This window comes from Castor canadensis, chromosome 7, assembly GCF_047511655.1.
Source record: "Castor canadensis chromosome 7, mCasCan1.hap1v2, whole genome shotgun sequence".
In the NCBI taxonomy this organism is placed as follows: Eukaryota; Metazoa; Chordata; class Mammalia; order Rodentia; family Castoridae; genus Castor; species Castor canadensis.
In genome coordinates this window covers 6081687-6101302 of record NC_133392.1, presented here as the reverse complement: position 1 = coordinate 6101302, position 19616 = coordinate 6081687, and the positions used below count along the sequence as shown (strand labels likewise).

The following is a 19616-nucleotide window of genomic DNA, read 5'->3' as shown; positions in this document are numbered from 1 at the left end:
TCTGGTGGTCTCTATGAAGGCTCTGCATAAGAGAAGGGAGTTGCTCCCAGGAACTGTGTGTGTTACAATGATGGTCTCAGATAATGAGTTTTTGATGACAAAAAAATTATGAAGCCAGATTTGGTGGTGCACACCTATAATCCTGGTTACTCAAGAGATGGAAATTGAGAAGACGGAGATTCAAGAAAAGTCTGAGCAAAAAGTTAGTAAGATCCCATCTTTACAAACAAGCTGGGTGAAGTGATACAAACCTATAATCCAAGCTATGTGAGAGGCGGAGGCAGGAGGATTGCAGTCCTCAGTTCAAGGCCAGCCTTGGGCAAAAACAGGAGACCCCATCTGAAAAGTAAAAGTAAAAAAGAACTGAAGGAGTGGCTCAAGTGGTAGAATGCCTGCCTAGCAAGTGCAAGGTCCTGAGTTCAAACCCCAGTACTACAAAAAAAAATCATGAAATATTTAAGACAGATGAAGCATAATACATAGAAATTGCACATCCTCACCACCCAGATTGAGAAGTAACTGTTACCAAACTAGCCACAGTCTCCTGCACCTTTCCCCAGTTACACCCCTTCTTCAGGTAGAAGTGGTCCTGGACTCCATGTCCTTACTTCTATGCATCATGTGACTCGTTGGCAATGTGTGCTATTGTTTTGCATGTTGTTAGATGTTAATAAATAGTATTTCACTGTTGTAGAATCTCTTTCTGCTTCTCCCTTTGTCTTTCTTTTTTCCCCTCCAGTTTCCAAATTGTCTACATGAGGCAGACATTACTGGTACCAGGAGTGTGGAATGAAGTTTGAAAGGGGAAGACATCTTCCACATGCCTGGTCTCCACTCAACCCCCTGCCCCGGGGCAGCCAATGACCAAGTCCTGCTGGCAGCCCCTCCCAGCATCCCTCAAACATCCCCCGTGTACTCCCCACACTCTGCTCACACGAGGAGCCCGTCTCTTATTGCCTACATGGTGGCAAGCTCTGCTCAGCCTTCTGCTCATGGCTGTCTCCGGATCAAGCCTTCCTCCACTCATCCCAACTGCTAATGCCCAGGCCAGGCCACCATCATCTCACTCTTGTGATACCTTCCCAGTATCATTACTGCAAGACTAGACCAGCCTCTAGCTCATTGCCAGGGTCTTCCTAGGACAGAAACTTGAATCTTATCAAATGCCCTTCCCTGTACCTTACAATTCTTCAGTGCCTTTGCACTGTCTTCTGGATGAAATCCAAACCCCAAAACATAATACAGAAGACTCTCTGTGATCCGATCCCTGGCCAGCTGGCCAGCCTTGCCTGCTGAGACTCCACCACACAAGAGCTATGGAATCTCTGTGAGCCACCTGACCTAGCACATGGTTTCCTCTGTGTGTGTTCCCTCTCCCCCTTGCCCACATGGCCAGTGCTAGCTGCTGGTCCTTCAAAATTCCTCTGGACACCCTCAGGAGGATGAGCTCTCGATCCTTGGCCTTCAGCATCTCATGGATGACATCTCTGACCACATTTGCACTGATTGGTGCTCACTGGTCCTTCTCTCTTCTTCACGCTCAGAGGGTGGCTGTCAGGGAGCAGGGGCTACCATGCACCTCACACACCCCAAGCCCCACTGCAGCACATACCTGGCAGAGATGGGTGAGTGTGGATGAACTCCATCAGCCATGGGAAACATGAGACTACCCCAGAGACCCCAAAGGGTAACAAGGGAATTACTGAGCTTGTGTTGCTATTCCACACCTCTGAACTTCATCCCTTTGAGACAGAAATACTTTTACTGAGTAATTTCTATAGAATTTTTCTTAAAAACCTTATACACTGGCTGATATTTAGCCAAAGTCCTCCAGTATGCTGGAGGGGTTTTTTACAATCACCTTATCCTCAGAGATCAGTGCTGTGCCCTGCTGGTCCATATTTCAATGTCATTCCTGGTTATTTGCCCTCTCGGATTTTTAAAGTGAGCAGCAAAAAAGCTCCATTAGAATAAACATTCATTCCCAAGGCGAGAAATCCACACCAGGGTTTGTCCCAAACTTGGGGACAAGCATCACTTTTGTAGATGCTTGATTTCCCTATTCAATGCCATTGACTGTCATTCCTCTGTCACTTCTCAGTCAACAAAGGAAGGTCTCATGGCCATGGGGCAGAGCCCTTGGGAATGGTCACTGCCTTTTGCTGACTGACTTCTCGCTCTCAGGGGACTGGATTCATCGCCATGATGCAGTCACCACCATGCACCATGTCTCTTACAGTGATGTTAAGAGTTGTCACTGAGCACAGGACTAAAGGCAGCCAGGAAAAGATCCACAAGGCTACACACCCACCATCCCCTGGGCCTCCTTCCTCTCTTTCTGCCTCTGCCCCAGAGCCAGTGTCGCTATCACTCCGCGCCAGTGCTATAAAGCCAAAGATGGGAACCAAAGAAGTGGGATATCTCTGTTGTGTCTAAGCAGCTGCCACTGGCTTAAAACCCAAATCAACCAAGAAACCTCCCTTTGTCCTTGGATGAGGCTGAAAAATCTGTTTTCTGTTGCTGTTTATAGAATAGCTAAGACTAGGCAATTTTATTAAGAAAAGAAATTTATTTTGCCTCATGGTTCCGGAGGCTGGGAAGTCCCAGTACAGGGTGCTGGTGAGAACCTCGTGTTGATTCAACTCATGGCAGAGAGAGGAAGGGAGTGGGCCACGAGGAAGAGAGAGACAGAAAATGAGGAAAGGGCTTGCATTATAACAACCTGCTCATGGTGACAAACACAGACCCCGAGAGTGAGGAGTCAGTAAAAGGCAGTGACAATTTCTGAGGGCTCCACCCCATGACCCACGAGGCATCATGGCCTAACACTGCCACACCCGGGAATCTGGGTTCCAGTGCGTGCACTGTGGGGAGGCACACTCAAGCCAAGGCACATACCAGCTGGGCAAGTCAGGATATTTTACATAGAAACCCAATCCAGAGTTGCTCCCTTCAGCAAGCAGGTCGGGACCTTGCTTGCCAAACTCAGAATACTTGATGGAAAGAAAGTCTGCTGAAACTAGACTCAAAGGTTTCAGAGAACATGCCGCAGCACATCGTTTGTAAAAGATGATGTAAAGCTGGAGCCTGGGAGAGCTGCGTGTTTGGCTTTTTGAAGCTCTGGTCTTTTTCTGTTTCCCATCACGACAGCCAGCTCTGAGGAAGTCAGGCCATCTTCAAGGTGGCACATGTTCAATTTATGGTATTTGCTCTTCATGATAAATGTCATACCTCTTTACAATCACCCCGTTGATTCCCCGGCACTCTTTGGCTTGTTCTTTGAGCAAAACCACACAGAAAACGGAATATTTTCCTTCTACTAGACCGTTCTCACTGGTCACCAAGAATTATTTTCTGACTAAAATAAGCAAACTCATCCCCCCCACTAATTTTTAAGTGGGTAAGATTCACCCAAAGGTGAAAACACGCCAGTGATTACAGGTATCGTTTTAATTTCAGCATTTATTGCAACAGGAGGAAAACCGAAATTAATTTTCCACTTTCCTTCTTTGGCAAACTATTTTTCACTTTGCTGATCGTTGAAGGCACAGTGACGAATGGCAAATAACAGGCTGCCACCGTGCTCAGAACACGACTGGACGCCCAGTGCCTGCATTTCATAGCACAGTCATGTGGCCCTTCCCATCTGAAGCCTTGGCTCACAGAGGCTGAAAATGGTACTGAAGGGCACAGGTCCCCAAACCAGAGTGACCTCATTCATGACCATCACCAAAAATGTAACTGTCCACTGAATAAAAGACATGAGCCATTGGTCATCAACACTGGCCAAGGGCCCAACGTCACCCTCGATGGAGGCACCTGCTCTTCTGTATGAGGGGCAGCAAATGTTTTCTCAAAGGACCAGTGAGTAAGCACCTCAGGCTTTGCAGGGTACACTGCCTCTGTCACAATTATTCAACCCTGCCACTGAGGCAGGAGAGCTGCCAGAGGAATACGTAAAGAAATGGGTGTGGTTATGGCCTTCTAAGCTTTCTTTCTGGACACTGAAATGTGAATTTCATATAATTTTTTTGCATGTCACATGGGATTATGCTTTTATTTTTTCTAATAATTTAAAACATTATTAGCTTAAAGGTCTCCTGAAAACAGGCAAGGTGATTTTCTACGACACTGTCTCGGGGTCGTGAGGAACCCATGTTTGAATCACATCTCTCAAGACATTTGGGATAAACTCAGCTCCCACAGGTAATTCAAGACACAAGCATACCGCATGCCTCCACTCCTTGTCACTGGCATTTACCCTGGCTTCTCTCAAGGAAGTGTTCAGAGTGACCAAAGCTGGAGTCAACGTGCACAGTCAGAAGTCTAGAATGGCTGGGGGGAAAATCGGGAGGTGTTCTGGAAGAAAGAATCTTCGAAAAGTGCACTGAGATATAATTCATAGCTTGCCGCCGGCTCCTGAGTGGGGGCCTCACCCACTAATTAATCTTAGTGGAGCACCGCCTGTTCCCGCTCTGCTTCTGCTCCTGCTCCTGGTACCATGGTGAAAATTCACCACACGTTCCATTCAAGCATGTGCGAGCTGTGCACACCTTAGGATGGAGTGACTCCATGGTGACGAAATTGCAAACCGGGAGCTGGAATTCTGCAGCTCACAGAGGAGAGATGGGTGTGGGCAATTACATTTTCTCATCGTTCTACGAGTTGCTGCTGGGTTCGTTAAAATTTGCCCTCGGAATTGGGTTGGGGGCTGTGGCATTTCAGTAGTCCCAATGACAAAAATGAAGACACATTTTTTGCTCTCTGTGCTATGGGGAACCACAGAATGTTTGCTGCCCAAGGAGGCTTGGATGTGACTGAGACATGTCACCTCCTGGAACCACAGCTGCAAATTAAACAAGGAGACTCTCAGAGAAACAATGCATGTGTTCCAGGCAGAGTGAGGGCAGGAACAGAGATGCGTGCCTGGCACTGGAGGGGCCAGGCCCAGCCCTGCCTCCTGGCCCCATGTGGCCTGCTAAGCACCCATCAACACCTCCAGATAGGAGTGCCAGGGAGAGAGGAGAGGTGTAAATTTGGAAGTTAAGTGAGAAAGAACTTCCCCCCCGCCACCCCTGCTGCGAGCTGAATTAGGGAAGTAAAGCCTGTGACCAGGAAAGTCCATCCCATAATCAGAATACAGTGCCGAAACCATGGCAGCCTGGCAGGAAGCTTCATTCCAAGGTCATTCCTGGCAACTGAAGAGCCCAAGGGGTTGCCCTCTATCAGGGGTGCTGACTAGTTCTGTCCCCTCTGCCCCAGCAGGACAGGCTGCCCAGAAGAAGCCACAGGCCCAACAGCTGCCTGCCAGTGTTGGTTCACAGGGTTTGGTTGGCACTCTGGAGGAGCCAGGGTGCTTCTCACAGTCTGCAGGCTCACAATGGCATGAGGATTTGCCTGGTTACCCCCCTCTCCCTTAGGCAGTGTATATGGGAAGTCCAAAGGCCTGGCCTCTGCTTAGGGTGGGCACCCTAACTATGCTCTGTGTGGTCTTCTTCCACCAAAAATGGAGCCTACAAACCACACAGGCAACGGGAGACATGCCCCTGGCAGAATTGTTCCTATCTGCATGAGAGGAAACAGTTCCAGACACACCTGATAGAGATTCTGGCTCTGCTCATTGCTACCTGTGCCTTACTGTTGTGTGATTGACCAACCTATCAAAGGGACACAAAACATCTGCATAAAGCAGTTGTTCAGTGGCTCCACTCCCTTTCTATGTGGGACTATTTTTTATTATGAAGTCACAGTGTTAGTGGCACCAGTTGTGTTGAACTGGCTCCTCTAGGCCTATGGTAAAGCCCCATAGCCCCAGCTAAGGTCAGCACCATCCAGACAGCAAAACCTAACAGAGCTCCCTAGCCAGGATAACCAGGCTACTAGGAGCACCCCACTTTTTATCACTCACCAAGTACTCATCACCCCACCTGTCAATGTGAGGCTATATTGGCACAGCCTGCAAGAACTGAGATCCCCTGTGGGTATTTGACATCACTGGCTCCTCATGGCCCAGACTGTGGTGGGCAGGACCTGCCCACTGGGGTGGTGGAAATAAGCGTACATGGAGCTTCTCAAAGCGGTGCTTGGGGTGTCAAGTTGTTAATTAGATTCTGGCCATGGTGGGAGGGTTTACACCATAGAAAGCAACAAACACCACAACTCAGCAATCCCTGCTGCTACCCCAAGAGTGAGCAGCCACCTGTTGACTGGGCCAGGCACTGCTGTGGACCCAGCGGAGAAGTTCAACTGGCAAGATGGCAGTGTGCTGCTCAACATAGGGCCCCTGTCCACAGCACTCCTGCCACATGTCCCCCACTCATCTGACATATGACAGAATGAGCCCAAGGCTCCAGCTTCTCCCCCAGAGGCACTGCAGAACCATCCCGGCAGCCCAAGTGGAGCCATGTCTGGACTCTACCACAGCTTACCTGGTAGTGTGAACAACTGAACGCAAGGCTCTCAGCTTGCTAGATGTGCACTGTGGCAGTAAGGGTCTGGCCTCTGGAGCCTGCTTTTCTGTCTCTTTTTTTTTTCCATTTTTCTTTTATTATTCATATGTGCATACAAGGCTTGGTTAATTTCTCCCCCCTGCCCCCACCCCCTTCCTTACCACCCACTCCGTCCCCTCCCTCTCCCCTCCCTCAATACCCAGCAGAAACTATTTTGCCCTTATTTCTAATTTTGTTGTAGAGAGAGTATAAGCAATAATAGGAAGGAACAAGGGTTTTTGCTGGTTGAGATAAGGATAGCTATACAGGGCATTGACTCACATTGATTTCCTGTGCGTGGGTGTTACCTTCTAGGTTAATTCTTTTTGATCTAATGTTTTCTCTAGTTCCTGGTCCCCTTCTCCTATTGGTCTCAGTTGCTTTAAAGTATCTGCTTTAGTTTCTCTGCGTTAAGGGCAACAAATGCTAGCTAATTTTTTAGGTGTCTTACCTATCCTCACCCCTCCCTTGTGTGCTCTCGCTTTTATCATGTGCTCAAAGTCCAATCCCCTTGTTGCGTTTGCCCTTGATCTAATGTCCGCATATGAGGGAGAACATATGATTTTTGGTCTTTTGGGCCAGGCTAACCTCACTCAGAATGATGTTCTCCAATTCCATCCATTTACCAGCGAATAAGGAATAGTTTTGGAGAACTCAGGACACCAGACCTCAGAATACAGGAATAGGAGACCAGAATGTGCCACACCAAAACATACTTTAGCAAATTTCAAACTAGTTATTCTGAGAAACCGAGTCTCAGGGGTAGCTTTGAAAGCTGTCCTTTACACCTAGAAAGAAAATCTGAAAGTATCTGCAGTAGTAAAATTATCAGAATCAGGAAGGGGCTGCTCAGACAATGAGTAGCAGAAAACGGATAGAGTTATCTACAGAACTAAACAAGTCATATCCACCATGCAGCTACCCCCTCCCCTCAGCTTATATTACCCCCCAAATCCTCTCCCCCTTAGGATGCCAGATATGCTTCCATCACCTGGTCCTCCTTCCAGTCTCATGGTGCCGGGACTCCCGTATGTATGCCCATAATTAAATTAGTTTTTCTCCTGTTCATCTGTCTTTTGCCAATTCAATTTGTAGCCCAGCCAAAGAACCTAGAAGGGCAGAAGACCACCATTTTCCCTCCCCAGCACAATCACAATTGCCTCCTTACACATCATCGTGAGGATTACATGAGATTATCTGTGTGAAAGTGCATGGAGCAGCACGTGGCACTGTGCCCAGTCCACATTGGTGATTGTGCTAGAGGTGGCTGTGCTGAGCAAAACCTCCTGCCAATGCACACTGTTGAGCAATTCAGGAGCTCCAAACAGAAGGAACACAGCCCAGTGCATCCTGCATCCAGGCTCTGCTCATTTGGTCCTTAGACTAGGGCAGTGGGCTGTAGCATCAAATGTGCAAGGAGAAACTTGCTCATTCATTACCCCCAGGACCAGCCAGGTGCAGCCCCTGCCTTCTAGTGAGCTCTGGGCAAGATCAGAGGAGCTCACAATGATTTTTCTCTACCTCAGCCACTTCCTGGGTTGGGGATCATCCTGTGCAGTGTTGGGGTATTCAGCAGAATCCCTGGCCTCCACCCACTGAATAACAGCAATCCTCATCCCTACCCCAGTTGTGACACCAAGAACGTCTCCAAACATCACAAATGTCTCAAACTTGATGTGTTTGAGAACCATTGCTTAGATAGCTGTCTTCTGGAAGGGCTGCAGGGGAAGAGCAGGGGGTCTTAACCACGGAGCTCCACGGATCTGTAGGCTCAGAGACATCTGGAAAAGTGCACAGCCGTGTCTCTTTCCAGCTGAGCAGTTTGTATCACTGGGTTTTGTAACTGTCCTTGTGAATGGCAAGGATGAAGTCCCAACCCCCAGATTTGGATGAGCATAGGAAGAGGGTCTAGAAGTTACAATTCTGACCTGAGTTCTTTCTGAAAGCAGCAAAGGAGGCCTAGCCTGCAGCAGCCTCAGAGTCAAAGCCCCTCCATGAATGCCAGCCTCCTTCCATGTCACCCAAGGACCTTCAGAAAGCAACAGCCTGGCTCTCAGAGGAAGCAGTCTTGTCTGGGCCGTGTGGAGACAGGTCCCATTGTACTTTATGTCCTGGGCGCCCACCCAGCCTGACTTACTGACTATACACCTTTGACTGAACCATCCCTTCTTTGCTCAGCAAAGAAACTGTGGTACACGCAGTGTACCACAAGATATTCTCAAGATCTCAGAATACGTCAATAGTGAACCAGAACAAGAAGTGAGAGAAATTGCGACCCATGATCACCACCCCTCTGAGCATGGATTTGGTCTTCAAGGCTCTCTGTGACTTAGGTATGAGGTCGTTTCCACCACCCAAGTGATGGAATTGGAATCAGAGCTCACAATCCTGACATCCAAGCTCCACATATTATCTCTGAAGAAAGAGGTGATGGGTGGGAAAGGCACAATGGCAGCAGGGTGACTCACCCAGGCCCCAAGCAATCCTCACCTTTAACTCTGTTTCGGGTAAACATCCACATTTCGGGGACAACCAACTCTCCAAGCAACTGCTTCCATAGGGAGGCCAGGGCCCCCTCTTGCAGCCTTGAGAAGAAACTGGCTGAAACCACAGCAACCTCCCCTTCTCTTCCAAGCAGAATGCCTGCTAAGAGTCCATTGCTTACCCCACCCTCCCCAAGGCATTGATTAAATAATAAAATTAAGACCCCTTTGTGTTGACTCACTTCTTAGTTTAGGAATAAGACTCCAGGCCCAAAGTTTAATTGATATGATTTAAAACTCATAGAGCAATCCATTTGTTGTCACTCTCCCTAAAAAGAAGATACAAAGCACTTGTAGGAGCAACAAGCTCTGTTTCCTTTTTTTAAGTCCTTCTTTATTAGCATGTGGAAAATTAGCATGTTTCCAGCAAAACAGAAAACTTCTCAACATACAGTAGACCCAGGCCCTGCACTGGAGCAGCTTAAGGCACTTCAAAGCCCCTTTCCATTTGAACAAATTGAGAACAGAAAACAAAGGGATGTGAAAGAAGCTATCCCATGCAAGCTCTCTCCATCCAACAGGGGAAGGCCAGTGTCTCTCATCGGCACCCTGTGACCACATTCCTCTCTAGAAGCCCCACGTTCCACACTCCAGCCCCGGCATCTTTCCCAAGTTGCTTTGAAACTGAGGAAACACAGCCTTCAGACACCCTGCCACCTCCTGAAACAAACTCACCTAACGCAGTCACACCAGCCACTCAGGGCCCAGTGCTGAACGTAAGTACTGTCCTCTGTACCTCTTGACCATGTTGACATTCACACGAACACATGTCTCTATAGGGGGCTCTGTGTATTGCCAAACTACTCTATGGTCAAGTTCTAATCTCCCCCAATGGTCCTATGAGGGGATGTATCCCCCCAGCCTGGAGGAGGAGGAACAGTAGGCTCTGGGTCCACAATGGCTGGGTTTAAATCCTGATTTTGGCAATGACCCAAATGGGGTGAGTTATTTCACCTCATTCCAATTTTATTCATCTTTTATTTACTTACTTTATTTTTAAATTCTTTGAGGTGCTGGGAATTGAACCTAGGGCCTCAAGCATGCTAGGTTTATATTCTACCCTTGAGCTAGGTGCCCGTCCTTGTTTTTTGGTTTTTTTTTTTTTAACCTTTTAAATAGTCACAACCAGGATACTTATGTGATGGGGCTTGAAAGACAGCAAGGCAAAAACTGATGTTATTCACTACTTTTTTAAGTCCACAAATATTCCCTACGGGCCCCCATGGGCCAGGCTCTGGGCCAAATGCTAGGGATGGAGCAGAGAGGAGAGTAACTAAGTCCTTGCCCACAAGCAGAGAACAGTCCCTCAGGAGACAAGAAAGCAAAACAAGCAATTATTTTCAATTTTTGATAAGTTCTAGGACAGAAACTAAGGGGAAAATTAATGATCCCAGGCAGCCCTGCTGGACAAGGGGTCAGGGCCAGGCTTCTGGAAGACTCAACCAAAAGGGAAGAAGGTGGCAGCCAACAAAGAGAAGTTGAAAAGCATCCTGGGCCATAGGCAATACACATGTGGACACCAAAAGCATCAAGGGACTTGGAAGGATGGAGGACCCAAATGGAAGCAGTGAGACTGGGGCTGGGGAACAGGGGTGGTGGCAAAGGTGACCAGAGGCACTGCCTTTTAAAAGCAATCCTTTAGCTGATGTGAGTAGAGTTGCTGCGAGGAGAAAAGCAGAAAGAGAGAGACCAGAAGGCAGGACAGGAGGGACTCAGAGATGGAACCCAGGATGGGAAGATGGGAAGGAAGTTAACAAGACCTCTGGAATTCCCATGGAGGCAAGAAGACTGGGATGATGTAGGGGGCAGGATGGAAGGACATGGGGATTTCCATCTAGACACATGCAGTCTGCGTGGTGTGTCGCCCACCCAAGAGTGGCACTGAGTGGGCATTGGCTGTGTGGGTGTGGAGTTCAGAGGCCTGGAGGGTAGAGACACAGCAAGAGTCCCAGGCATGAAGAAGATAGTGACACCCACAGAACTATATGAGATCTCTTCCAAGAAGGTGCTAGGGAAGGGTGCTTGGGTCAGCTAGCCAGACAAAGGCTAGGTCAGCTATAGGATGATCAGGGAAGCATGAAAAAGCATGGCCAGGAGGATGGACCTCTAAGCCAAGAGAATGCAGGCTTGTGTATGAGATGCTGCTGGGAGGTCAAGTGAGGTTGGAATGGAGGGGCACTGCACTGCAGAGCTTGGCAGAGACACACTGAGCACGTGGAGCACAGGGGGACCAGGTAAGGTGGCAGATGCAACCCTGAGAAGGGTACCTATGATGGAAGTGAGAATAGTATGCCATCTAGGGAGATGGGAGTGGCAAAAGGAGGGATATTTTCTGATACAGCAGGTTGTGTGCTGATGGAAATAATCCAGAAGGGACGTATCAGAGGTATTCTCCCAGAAGGGGACAGCAGAAGGAAGCTCTTCAAGGGGGAAGAGGTGGGCAGAATGGGGGGTCGAGGTAGGCCATACACCAGGGATGGCAAACCCACAGCCAACTAGGGAGGAAACCTAGTTCTTTGTGCTGTGACACAGATGATCACCGCCTTAGCCCTAAGACCACACAAATTGATGGTCACACAGTTCTTGAGGACAGAAATCCTGCAGGACTCAACCTCAAGCCCTTGCAGGGCTGGAATCAAGAGACAATTAGGAATGCCTCTCATCTGGGGCTTGAGGTTGGCCTCCAATCTTATTTGGATTGTTTACAGGAAGAATTCAGCCCCTTGTAGGATTGGGATCCCCATTTTCTTACTTGCTGTGGGTCGGCAGTTGCTGTCAGCTTTTAGGGACCCCCTCCCCAGGTCCTCGCCATATGTCCTCACCATCTTCATTGTCAGTACAAAGAATTCTCACACTGAATATCTCTGACCCTTCCTAAGACTCACCAAATTAGGTCCGGTCTGACCAAGTAATCTTCCTTTCGATTAAACTCAAATTTGACTGAAGATCCATCTCATCATGAAAATCACAACCCATCATACCCACAGGTTCTGCCCACACTTAAGGGGAGGGCATCGTGCAGGGTGTGGACACTAGGAGGACGGATTCAGAGGAAAGAGGGAAAGAGGGAGACAGGGGCAGACATGTTTGGAAGCTCAGAGCAGAGAAGACAAGGAGCTCTACAGCTCCCAGTGTCTATTTCTCAATGCAATATGAGACAAAGTCACCTGCCAAGAAAGTGGGAGCAGAGACTATGGTGGGTAAAGAAAGAGGGTTACACTACAGAGAAGCCCGGCTGGCAGGTGGGTGGAGAGGGAGATAGCATGCATGCTTGGGGTTGTTGTGGCAGGGAGAGCCTGAGGCATGCACAGGCTCACCAGCCAGCAGCCAGGGGCATGTGTGCATGGCAAAATCAGCAGGCGCCAACTTCTGTAGAGCAGGGCTTTACAAAAATGAAGGGGAGAACTCTTACAAAAATGAAGGGGAGAACTCTTCTCTGGCGGCAGTAGTAGTTAGAGGGAACCAAGGACATTTTTTTGTTCTAAGCACTGCTATTGGAGAGGGGCATCCATAGGGGGCCATGTTGAGTAGCGCAGGTCTGTGAAACCCAGAGCTCTGGGGTCACAGAGAACCTATTCTCCATGCTGCACTTGACACCCAAACCAGCATCTTCTGCTGGAGTCCCATGGGCCCAAGGTACTTCAAGCCAGGCCTTGGATTCCAGGGCCTGAAGTGAGCCAAATGTAGGTAGTAGGACCCAGACAGGGCACAATGGGGCACAAACTAAGTATGCATCTTGGTGAAACAGTCTTAAGGAGGTATGAAAACAAAAAATTAGAAGCCAAGAACAGAGTAAGCAAAAGGAAGGGTGTGTCTTGGGAAAATGATGAGAGGAGAGTTTACTGGAGGCATGGACTCATCTCTGAGAACAACCTGTTGGGTATCTATGGCCAATCTATGCTAATGAGTGTTACAAAAGCTTTGCCACCCAAAACTGCATTGATCGTTCTTGTGATTAGCCCCATTAAAACCAATGCTTGACATGGGTAAATCAACTTAGAAAGAATCCCCAAAGTCCTCAGGTGTTTCTGAACCATAGAGAAAGCAAGTATAGGGTTGGGGGTGTAACTCAGTGGTAGGACACTCACCTAGCATGAACAAGAGCCTGGATTTGATCCATAACACCACAACACAAGGGGGGAAAACCAAGTATGTATCACCTTAACAAAAAGAAAGAGAAAAGAAATGCAATGCTTCATTTCAGCTGGCCACTGGGCACACTGCACAATGGCTGTACTAAATGATTCATTGTAATCCTTGCAAACCAGAGGGAACAGCATGCATCTAAAAGAAATATCTCTTTAAAAATTAAATAAAACCAAAAAAACAAAAAAACCCTCCACCGCTCCACGAGGGCTGGTGTTACCCTCCTGGCTGAGCTCTGCGCTAACCATATTCCACTGCGCGCTGCATTATCTCGCTTCTTCTAATTCTCCTGCACGGTGAATTCTATGCCTGCACAGACTCGGGAACTCCTTAGGGCCCGGACTTCATTAAGGTTTCTGTCAATCAGTGGAGAGTTACAATGAACTTTATGCATGGCCTCACTTTCCTCCTTAACTTCCTTCCATGAGGCTGGGTTCTCAAAGTTGCAGAACTCCAATGTGTGGAAATGGATCCCCAAGAACTTAATATATATTACCAAGTTAGCGTGCTTTTATTTCATGGTGCTGTAATGTAGTGCTCAATGATTTTTAAAAGGAGTTACTTTACAACTTAATTAGGAAAATTTAGAGACTTTACAGGGTTCTTGGTGAATTTCTGAGAACTTTGGAATAAAACACTCCCATATTCCTTAGATAATTTATCTCCTGGAAATCCCAGGAAGGTTTTTTTTTTTTTTTTTTTGCTTTTTATTTTTTGCAGTACCGGGGCTTGAACTCAGGGCCTACACCTTGAGCTGTTTCACCAGCCCTTTTTTGTGTAGGGTTTTTTCGAGATAGGGCCTCATGAATTATTTGCCTGGACTGACTTTGAACCATGATCCTCCTGATCTCTGCTTCCTGAATAGCTAAGATTGCAGGAGGAAACCACCCAGCACCCGGCAGTTTTCTTTTTTTTTTTAATCTTTTGAGTTCTTGCAAAATCATTCTCAAGAGTACCATTTCTTACAGTCTGACCTAAGGTATTTTGCTGAAAAGAAATAAGAAACCAAACAAGAATGCCACCATTCCTATGAGATGGAAACCTCACATTAAGGTCCCATTTGTGGGTTCTCTGGAGAGGACCTGCAGAATCCTTGATGCTTCCTTATTCAGGGCAATGTTAGCCTCCTTGCCACACTTCCAGGTCTCTCTCAGAGTCTTTCAGATGAACGTGATCTCATTTAAAAGGAAAAGAAAGAGTAAAACTATTCGAGTCATAATAGAACCTTTCTGGAGATCCCAGAAACACATTTTGTCCCCGCTGCCAGGCAGCACCTCACAGACTCAGTATCCAATGTCATTTCTATCCCTTCCCTTTGCACAGTTCCCCCACGCCCTTGGCCCTCAGCTTTATCTATTTCCATTAAAATACATGCACTTGCTGCCTGCAGATTGCCAGGGAAATAAATGTTAGGATTGGCCCAGTTCTTTCCACAGAAGTCACAGAGGAAATGTAAGGCGATTAGAAAGACAGCCAGACAGTGCGATGCACTCAGCCACTGACCTGCAAGGTCCTGCTGGGGCATGGAGACTCCTTCATAAAGTGAGAAGTCACTTTTAAAAGACAAATGTCCTCCATTCTCATCCACACAGGAGTGTCTACAATCACACTCCAGACCAAAGGGCAGGTAAGACTCAACAGGAGAGGCTGGTCCTGACCCACTGGCCCATCTTACCTGGCATTGGCACAGTCAGGAACTCCTGCAGCAGAGACTCACAGTGCTACCGGCAGTCACCTGTTGCTCTGCCTCCAGGAAGCCTCTAAGGTGTCCCTGGCCAGGGAGGAGGTTGTACATACATGAATAATGAATGTTTACAGCTCCCATCATTAGCATTCCATTCAAATGACACAAATGAGCCGTCCATTTCTCTGCCTGGCTTCAAAGGAGAAGTGCTTGCCTTAGTGGATCAGCCAGGGGGACCTGGGAAGGCAGAGGACCTCAGGAGGATGCCCCCTGGAGTTGACTCTCTTCCCACACCACAGCTCTCAGCTCCAGGACAGTTCACTACCCAGGGGAAAACATCTCCAGGGAAGCCTGGACTCCAGGCCTCTGGCTACCAAACCAGAGGTCAGCAACCCCTCAGCAGTGCCCAGACAGTCAGCACCCTCAGAGTCCCTGCTGGCCCTGAGGGCACACCTGTAAACAGGAGTGTTTGCTTATGTGTTGGTTCCCACCTACAGAAATAACCCAGGGACCACTCCACTTGCTCTTGGGTCTGAGTGCCCCAGGCATCCATCATCCTGTACCTCTCCTGAGCTACTTGGCTTTACCTCTCTTCCCTGAGCTCCTCCCACTGCTGAGAAACCTTTTTCCCTCTCTGGGGAGAGCGCCATGCCCCACCCAACCCCTGAACCCACAGCTCTAGCAGAGCCCTGGTGGCCCCTGCCTTCCTCTCTGCACCCCACATAATACCTGACACAAGAAGGCACCCTCGACTTTTAACCCTTAACAGACAGTGTTGGTATGTTCTTCAAATTCTACCTCAGGCAGGCAGAGTGGGAAAGGCTAGGATCCTGAAAACAGGCTCAGTCCTGTTCTGGAGGGCTGACATTTTAGTTATATGGGTATTTTATTGTCGCTATTTTTTTGGGGCATACTGGAGATTGAACTCAGGACTGGAGTCACGCCTTTGTCTTTTTTGTTTTTAGTTTATTTCTCAGATAAGGTCTCAAGCTTTTGTCTGGGCTTGCCTCTGACTGGGCCATAATCCTTCTACCTCCATCTCCCCAGTAGCTGGAATTACAGGTATGTACCACCATGCCTGGCTTGTTTTTGAGACATGATCTTACTAACTTTTGACCAGGTTGGCCTCAAACTATGATCCTCCTATAAGAGAACAAATGTAAGGAGAAATAAAATGGCAGAAATATCCCTAGGAACAAATGGCAAAATAACCCTGCAAATGTAAAGGGACAGATGGCAGAAGTAACTTTGTTTTAGATAAAGGACTTAGGAAGGCATACTTAAAAGCAAAACATTTGGGGAATCTGAAAAACCAGTTTAGCACACAGGTGATGAGGCACAGCAGTTTCTCTTCCTAGACGAGGAAAACAAGATAAAACACTCCTATGGGCACACATCTAAAGGGATGAGATATAGAACTCTTCTGAAAGGAGAGGAACATAGCAAACTTTCCCAAGATAAACAAAGAAAGGGGTCTCATCAGAATAATGGGTGGTAGTCATAAAATGTAGGTGACAAGTTTCAAGGACAGGATGAAGAGACCCTCTTGGAATCTCCTGTCCTGAAAGGGATGGGGGCAGCCAGATGGTCGGGTTCAGCAAGAAATTAATCAAACAGCCAATTATAGCTACGGCTTCAAAGTAGAGTGGGGGAGCTAAAGTCAGCCCCTACATAATCTCATGAACTTCAGCCATTCTTTGACTTAGCTCTTTCACTAAGTCCCAGCCATCAGAGTGCTTTGCTGTCCTTCCAATAAACTTTGTGCTTGCTTAACTGTTAACTCCTGGTCTGTGGCGTAATCTTGCTTTAACTTTTAACTGCTCGTCTGTGCCTTCAGTCATCAAATGTGCCAGGACATGAACTCAGGGAACAAAAATCCAGTCTGGTATCATTCCCATCTTCACCTCCCAAGTAGTTGGGATTACAGGCATGAGCCCATGTAAGTCAGTTTGGATTGGCAAAAATGTATTGTGTTCTTTGCTCCAAAACAAATTCTAATATCAAAGATTTAAACATTGAGAAACAAAGTCACAGAAGTAGAAAGGAGAATATTTTTATGTCTGCATGCAAAAGCCCTTCAAAGCAAGACTAAATCCAGAAGTCATGAAAAACTGAAAATATGACTACATAATTTTCAGGATTGAGAATGTAGCTCAGTGGTAAAAGCACATGCCTAGCATGTGTGAGGCCCTGGGTTCATTCCCCAGCACCACATACACACACACGTACACACTCACACATATACACACACAAAATGTGACATATAAAAATTTTTTTCAAAAAATACACCATAAACAAAATCAAACAATAAAAACCGGGCATAGTGGTGCATGCCTGTAGTCCCCCAACACTCAGGCAGCTAAGACAGGAGGATCAAACCAGTCTGAGCTACATAGCCAGACCCTGTCTCAAAAAAATCCAAACCAAAAATAAGCAAAATACTAGCAGGAACATATTGAACACTCATGTGAGAAAAAAGATGAGTTTCCCTAATGCATAGAAGCCCTTAAAATAGATAAGGAAAAACAAACAAAAGTAAAAATGTACAAAGAACACAAATGAGTAGATTACAGGGCAAAAATCAGGAAATGGCTCTTAAATATGAATGTATGTTTGACTTCACTATAAAGAAGGAAGTATAAATTATCACTACAACATAAAATATTACAAGAAAGGCAAAATTAGAGACCAGTCTCTAACAAAAATGAAGAAAATACCAGCAAACCAGACAGAATGACATTCAGACAGAATGATGTATAAAGATGAACAGGGTTTAGTGCAAGGATGGTTTCCACAGTGAGCTTCATTCTGGATGGTAAAATATCAAAAGTTTCCTCTCTGAGATTCAGGAAGAGGATAAAGATGTTATCTCTAGTACCTTAATTCAAATGCTACTGGAGGCCAGGCCCAGTAAAATAAGAAGGAAAAGTAAACCAAAGGAAAGGGAAGGAAGAAAGGAAGGAAGGGAGGGAAGAAGGAAGGGATGGAGGGAGGGAAGGAGGGAAGGAAGGAAGGAAGGAAAGGGAGGGGAGGAAAGGGAAGGGAAGGTCTTTATTACTTAGAGATAATGTAATAACAAATGTAAAAAGTCCAAATGCAGCTAAAAATTAGAAGTAAAGTCACTTAGTAAAAGTAGCAAGGTTTCTGGATGTAAGAAAGCAGGATACAGAATTTAATTGGTTTCTATTTACTAGAATTATGCAAATAGAAAACAAAAAGGTTTAAAGTTACATCACATATACTAGCATTGAAAAATAAAGAGCCTAGGAATAAATCTAACAGAAACCATGCAAGACCTCTGGGCTATATTTTAAATTGTTGAAATAGAGAAGACAGATAAATGGAGAGGAATACCATCCTTGTGGATTAAAAGACTCTATGTTATAAAGGTGTTAATTCTCCCCCAAGTTAATCCATAAATCCATCATGGCCCCATCAATGTTCCAGCAAAATTCTAGCTTGATCTTTTGACAAAGGGATGCTAAACTTCATATGGAAAGACCAGGTAATCTTGAAAAACAATGCTAGAGGATTTACAGTACCAAATATTATCTCATGCTAATCTTACAAACGTTAAGACACTGTGATGGACAAAACAACAGGTAGAGATGAGTAGCGTCCAGAAACAAACCATGCCCTATTTATGACAAGCATGATACCTCTGGTAGTCTTCCCATGAAAGATCAGGCCAAGTGGATATCCATGAGCAAGAAAACATATATAGGTCTCTATCTTGCACCACACAGGAAGGCAAATCCCAGGTGATGTAATCTTAACAAAAGACGTAAAATTATATAAAATTTTTAGAAGAAGACTTAGACAATAGCATCTTCATGATCCTGGGATAGGCAAAAAATTAGAAAATTACCACATTATTCATGAAGCATAAAATGCTATCAAATTGGACTTTATTAATTAAGAACTACAGATGAAAAGACACTGTCCACAGTCTGGGCCAGTATGTTGATTCCAGGAGGGAGTGACTGGAAAGAGACTTCCAGGAATGCTGGTCACATTCCATTTTTCAGTCAGGTTTCTGGTTCCAGAGGTGTGGGCATCTTGAGAAAGCTCATGGAGCTGTACACTTATGATATGCACATTGTTCAGCACAGATAACACATTTCAATTTTAAAAAATCAGCTCTGCTCCCACTCATAGGCACTTAGGGCTTCTTGCCCAGGTATAAAAAGCACACCGTATCCTTTTCTCAGTGGGAGCAGCGGCCTCTAGGTCAGACTTATCAACCACTCACACACAGGTGTTTCAGTGAGATTTCACTCTGGAAGGGTTTCATGAATCTGTATTTCTTGATGCAATTTTACACCAAGCAAATTTCATTGAACTCTGTTCCAATCAAAACCATTTGAAACTTGTAAGAAGTTTAGCGTGCATAGTATTCATGTCTAAAGAAAGGACAAAAAACAACAAAAGGAAAGATTTTCAGGAGGGATCTTGAAATATCTGCCATTGTATTACTGTGTTATAATGCAGAGTATCTCAACTATAAGTAGGTGTTGGTGAAGTAATGAGAAGCACCTGCTTCATACCGAGCACCTCAAAGCCAGGCACTCTTGCAGGTACTCGTCATCCTTAGAGCAAACTCACCATGGAAGGATTGTTACCATAGCAGATTGTTCAGAACCACAGATCTCCCCAAAACACTGATGAGACTCAAGCCCTGAGCTGTCTGCTTCACGTGCTCCTGATTCCACCTGGGAATGACCTTTTCCCACCGAGCAAGCTCTGGATCTGGGA

General features: G+C 46.4%; 1 protein-coding gene across 8 annotated transcripts in view; it reads right to left on the bottom strand.

The window, feature by feature from the left end:
• Positions 1 to 19616, bottom strand: part of C7H10orf90 (chromosome 7 C10orf90 homolog) — a 241458-nt gene that overhangs the window by 141294 nt on the left and 80548 nt on the right. For 2 of the 8 annotated variants that reach the window (XM_074078066.1, XM_074078068.1), the window contains exon 3: positions 252 to 339. The exons of the other annotated variants lie outside the window; for them this stretch is intronic. The gene's annotated coding sequence lies outside the window, so the exon portion shown is untranslated. The remainder of the gene's footprint in view (positions 1 to 251; positions 340 to 19616) is intronic. 8 annotated transcript variants of the gene reach the window in all.